This window comes from Crinia signifera, chromosome 6, assembly GCF_055691185.1.
Source record: "Crinia signifera chromosome 6, ASM5569118v1, whole genome shotgun sequence".
In the NCBI taxonomy this organism is placed as follows: domain Eukaryota; kingdom Metazoa; phylum Chordata; class Amphibia; order Anura; family Myobatrachidae; genus Crinia; species Crinia signifera.
Window position 1 is genome coordinate 276,614,782 of NC_139222.1, and position 6,263 is coordinate 276,621,044.

Below are 6,263 nucleotides of genomic sequence, written 5' to 3' on the forward strand. Positions count from 1 at the left end.
TCCATTTCGTCTAACAGCATTATTGAAGAATCTGTTTGGTTGGACCCTAGTTGTATAGCACCTGTGGATACAGATGAAGAGGTAAGTACTGATGCATATATAGGCCACACTGTCGTCTATACTGTTTTACATAGGGCTAGAGATGCTGGACGCACATACCTAGGGGTGTTATGTACTTACACATGTACCCCGATACAGCATGTAACATTGACATGAATAGTATGTCACATGCCTAGCTCAGATTACATTCATTTCCGTTGCAATGTAGCAGCAGGAGATGAATGTAGTGTGAGATATTGTTCATGTGACATGGGTGTGTGTACTGTATGTGTAATGGCGTTTTTTTGGATCATTTACCTGCTTCCGCAGATTCTGCAGCAACGGGCCTTCATGTCTTGGATGCGTGAGCACTTCGGGATGGGCAATCTGTGCAAGGAAAGATGGGCAGCCATTATGGACCGTGCAATAGCTAAGCATTTTCTGCAAACATGCATTGAAATGACAATAATGGACAATACCCTTTGGATACGGACTGCATTATTTCTTCACCACCTTTTTTTGGGTTTAAACCAAAATATTCTTTTTTAAGATTATTATTAAACTATTGTACACATGACAACTATTGGATAATCTGTGGTATGTAGGCATGGCAGCTAAACCACCAGTACACCTCTGGGTTTTTGGCCACATACATGTTAGGCTGCTAGAAAGAATGTTACAGTGTTAATCAATATGAGCAGTTGTGGAACTACAAGGCCCAGCATTATCAGCAATTTAAAAGTAGGAGCAGGCAATTTCTTGTGCATGACCTTGCTGGGCTATGTAGTTCAACAGCAGCACTTTACTTAGCATAACAATACAAGTGAACATTACAGTTATAATACATTGGCATGTATGTTTAACATTGCATGGAGTCACACTTACCAGCTCTGGATGGCATTTGCGGCCTATCGGAATCCGCCACGTGCATGCCAGGCAGGACCTCAGGGGGTATGATGCGCTTCAGCTTCACCTCATACGAAGTGTAGCACACAGTGGTGGGGCTTCCTCCTCCAGTCTTGGTGGCCTCCTCCAACTCCATGGCCATTTTATTTTTCAACTGCCTTTTGATGTCGTTAAATCTCTTTTTCACATTGCGGATCAGGCGCTTGTGCTGACTGACAGCGTTTACCGCCTGGGTGATGTCCTTCCACATAGCCCTTTTGCGCTGTGCAGTGGTCTTGTGGTGAGATTTGCCAAGCAAACGGTCAAACACTGGCAGGATAGCCCGGACAAGTGCTGCATTTTCCTCATATGAAAAGCGGACCTTTCGGCCACTTTTTGTGCGGCCAGCTTCCACCTCCTCCTCATTTTCAACTCCAGCCATGTACCCCTCCTCCTCCATGCCAGTGTCTTCCTCCTCCTCACCACCATCTTCCTCCACCTCTGACATGTGGCCCTCCTGCAGCTGGTGTGGGGTATGGTCAAGGTCCTGGCTGTAGGATGGGGATGCCAGCAGATCCTCCACCTCCTCCTGCTGGGGCTGGACGGCCAGGGTCTGAGCTGAGGCTGGCCTTGCTGTGGCCATGCTGCCTGCCACACTGCTGCCTCTCCCACTTGTCTGGCTGCTGCCACTGCTCCCTCTGCCACTGCTCCCTCTGCCACTCCTCACTCTGCCACTGCTCCCTCTGCCACTCCTCACTCTGCCACCAACACCTCTTCCTGTACTCACACTTCCACTGCTCCTCTCCATGCTCCTTACTTCCTATCAAAGAGTGAAATGGCACCAATGCCCCTTTATATAGGGGGTGTGATGCATAATGGAGGGGACACAGGTGGGCCAATAGGTTGGGGGGTTCTTACTCATGCGGAGACAGTTTTGTAAATCGCACTCCGGTTGGTCCAAAACTCGCACATGACCGGCGGAAGAACTCGCACTTTTTTGTTACTTAAAATCGCACCACTTCGCCGCAAATCGCACCTCTTCGCACTTTTCAGCCTCCAATGTGCATCACATTAAATATGCGAATTATGACTGAAAAGTGCGATTTGAAAAAGTGCGAATAGCGGCGATGTGGTGCGCTAAAAAAACATGCGCATTTATCTCAAAGCATAGAATGTCACCCACAGAGTTTTGCAGGAAAAATCCGGCTTCTGTGTGAAAGGGGCCGACACGGGAAATACATGGGAAATACTAAAATGGTTAGATAAAGTCTATAATATTGTTTCAAATAACATTGGACAGATTACGCCATCAATTTCAGGTAGGACAATTTAAGGTTAACGGTCCCCATTTAGTAGTTGTAAGGGTTTAAGGGAAAAAGTCTCCCAGGCGTGTTATCCCACCCAGACTGCGTATGCTCAGTATCCCAGGTGTGTTATCCCACCCAGACTGCGGTTGCTCAGTATCCCAGGTGTGTTATCCCACCCAGACTGCGGTTGCTCAGTATCCCAGGTGTGTTATCCCACCCAGACTGCTGTTGCTCAGTCTCCCAGGTGTGTTATCCCACCCAGACTGCTGTTGCTCAGTCTCCCAGGTGTGTTATCCCACCCAGACTGCTGTTGCTCAATCTCCCAGGTGTGTTATCCCACCCAGACTGCTGTTGCTCAGTCTCCCAGGTGTGTTATCCCACCCAGACTGCTGTTGCTCAGTCTCCCAGGTGTGTTATCCCACCCAGACTGCGGTTGCTCAGTATCCCAGGTGTGTTATCCCACCCAGACTGCGGTTGCTCAGTATCCCAGGTGTGTTATCCCACCCAGACTGCTGTTGCTCAGTCTCCCAGGTGTGTTATCCCACCCAGACTGCTGTTGCTCAGTCTCCCAGGTGTGTTATTCCACCCAGACTGCTGTTGCTCAGTCTCCCAGGTGTGTTATCCCACCCAGACTTCTGTTGCTCAGTATCCCAGGTGTGTTATCCCACCCAGACTGCTGTTGCTCTACTTTGTATACCTGGAGAGAGCAGTGTTAATCATTACATGGTCATAGGAAGGTCACCCCAGTGGCATACCTCCCAACAGTCCCGATTTCAGCGGGACAGTCCCGATTATCAGGGCCTGTCCCGCTGTCCCTCCCGCGGCCGGCAGTGTGTCGTGGTGAGGGGGGGCTGTTGGGAGTCCCCCCTGTTGGCTGCTAAGCAGCGGGGAATGAACGCTGTGCGCATGCGCACAGCGTCTATTCCCGCAGCCAAGGGGCTGGGGGCATGGCTAGAGGCTCACAGAGCCTCTGGGTCATGCCCCCATAGCGGCAAAATGGGGGCGTGGCCTCGCTGGAGAGCCGTGAGTATAGGCCACGCCCCCTGAATTAGGCCACGCCTGCAGCGCGCAGCAGCATCGTCCTGCCTCCATCAGATCAAAAGTTGGGAGGTATGCAGTGGTGTAGCTAGGTGCCACGGTGCCCGGAGCATGGGCATGTTTTGCGCCCCCCCCCCACACAAAACAAAAACAAAACAAAAATTCTGGATATCAGTGCTTCATAAATAGACTCCCTAAGGTTATCATTTAACATAAATAAGTTTGCCTTTCTTGTTCCCACTGAGCTGGAGTCAAGGTCTTCTGTTGAAAGGCATGAATGATCCTCAGCTCCTCGGACAGGCAGCTATTGACAAGCAGGAGAGGCTTTCCATCAAACAGAGGTGAGACGATTACTACTGTACCTTGAAGCTGGTGGAGCAGTGGTTGGGGATGTGTCTAACACCTCAACATGCTCAGCCTGCAGCTCCCGCCTCAGCTTCTCCCTCTGGGACTCTGCGGTCACCACTCCGTTCCCTGCCATGATCAGCTAACGTTGGTGCCACTTTCCGTTCTGCGCAGTCACAGACCCCACTCACTGCCGCAGAAGCACTCCCAGTCCGTCGCCACTCGCCATTGGCCCCAACCGCCGCCTCATCTCCCATCCTATATTCTTAATAGCTCGTTGCCAAGGGGGTATGCCACCTGCTCCCCGCTGTGCCTGGCTGAGCTGTCCTGTCAGTGTCGGACGTTTTTTTTAATGAAGTTTCCCGTTGGACCGCTAGCCAATAGGCACTAACGGCCCAGCAGCTACCAATGCTGCTTATGATTGGCTGCTGGACCGCAATCGCCTATTGTGCCCACCAGCAGGAGACTTCATTGAACATAGCGGTGGACAGAGAAGTGCCGCAGCTCAGCCGGGCACAGCGGGGAGTGGGGGAGCCGGCGGCACAGTTTGCACTGCACGGCTCCGGTGCCATGTAATCTTTCGGCACCTGGAGCACGTGCTCCGACGGCTCCGCCCTCCCTACGCCCCTGGGTCACCCATTCCCTTTCAGACCTAAATCATCCACTGCTAGCTGCCATGACATGTGTATGGGCTGGTAGGTATTGTGAGCAAGCATGTCCGGTATTACAGGGTAACCATTTAGGGATATGAACGAATGCTGATATTTATTTTCTCCTTTATGGGGAGGGTTCCCTGATGTTAAATAACATGAGATGAGAGTTGCAGCGATTATACTGTAGATTGGGTAAACCGTTTGACAGAGCAGTCTTTCACTATACTGTTTGTGCTGCTGCTATAAACATACGGGAGGCTGCTCACTTTACACCAATGCGGGCCAGTGGGAAAGCTCCAGGTTGCTTTACCCCACATAGACAAAAATTGGGAAAGTAACTTATCAGGCGCTTGGAATCCTGAATTTGCACTGATTTCTCAGATTCACTCAGCACATGTGAAAGAATAAATGAATGGAATAGTGAAGTACGTCAATCACAAAACACATAATTTAATAACAGCAATTACACACAGTATTTAAAAGGAGATTGGATAAAATCCTTAAAAACTTCATACACAATGAGCACTGTAGATAAAGTGCACAGATATCCTAAGCAGAACAGAGACTGAGGATTACCAGATTTTGTAGGAACTGAGATATCACCAGTTCCAAATGCGCTCAAACACGGTCCCACACAGGCACTTCAGCTGGGCACTTCCTCTGTTCAGATCCCGGTTCCACTGTCTCCTTTAAGCTTCATATACAGTCCACCAACGCGTTTCTTCCTCCGCAGGTTTCTTTGTGGTGCCACACCAACTGACACCCCCAACCACTGCAACTAATCACCGGCTGGAACTCACTGGCAGACATAGGCGAATCTAGAATTATGATAATGGGTGGTCCCAGATCTAGACATAATAGGGAGACCTTTGCGCGGCGTAGCCACGCTGCAAAAAGGGGGAGTGGCATCATGGGAAGGAGGCGTGGCATCACAAAAAGGGGTGTGGTATTACACTTTAGACCATACACAGTAATGCCCATTACATGTTTTAGCAAACTCCGTAATACCCATTACACATAAAGCCACACGCCGTAATGCCAATTACACTTAAGGCCACACACCATAATGCCCATTACACATTTTGCCACACATCATGATGCCCATTACATACTATATAACAAACCATAATGCCCATTACATATTTGCCACATAAGTGCTGCTTACCTACGTGCTCATTGCTAGGGGGTTCTTGCTTGATGGCACCATAGTACCCATTATACATGATGCCGCACACCATAGTACCCATTACACATGATGCCGCACACCATAGTACCCATTACACATGATGCCGCGCACCATAGTACCCATTACACATGATGCTGCACACATAGGGCGGTATTCAATGAGCCTGATTCGCCATGTTTTTATGGCGAATTTGTGCTGTTTGGCGAATTTCTGACTAAAACAGAGAATCACCCTATTCAATGACCACATGGCGAATACATTTCAAGGTTTTTTTCACCATGATTCACCGAGTAGCAATCGCTATCTTTTTATGGTGAAGTGGAATGTGAACTTTTAAAATAAAGTGTTTTGTTTTTTACATTTGGTGTCAAAAAATCAGGAATTTTATTCTGAGGAGGGGCATGCTATTTTTATGCATGTGCTGTAAGCACATGAATATATATTTAATTTAAAAAAAAATATATATATATTTTTTTTTTACACAGCAGCCAGCAGGGGGCGCCGGAGCCGAGCCGCTCATTACATATTCATATATTCACTGCACCCGATCGTTACGATCGCGTATAGTGAATATACGGTCCCCTGCTGGCACCCCCGGGGGTCAGCCTGTGCTGCCTGGCACCCGGGGAGCCCATCTCCCCCCCACAAAGTTCTGGGGCAGGCAGAGAGACTTCCATCTCTCTGCCTGCCACCGTCCTCAGGCTCCCTGCGGCAATCGCCGCAGGAGCTCATATTCGCCAGTCAGGGGCAGCGAGCCCCTGACACGTTGAATACCGGAGCCCGCCGGCTCCGGAACGTGGCGAATGTGCA

The 6,263-nt window shown here is 49.5% G+C and overlaps 1 pseudogene; it reads right to left on the reverse strand.

Moving 5' to 3' along the window:
* Window positions 1–3,476: 3,476 nt before the first annotated feature.
* LOC146009772 (bolA-like protein 2 pseudogene) lies at window positions 3,477–3,750 on the reverse strand (annotated as a pseudogene).
* Between the last annotated feature and the right edge of the window lie 2,513 nt (window positions 3,751–6,263).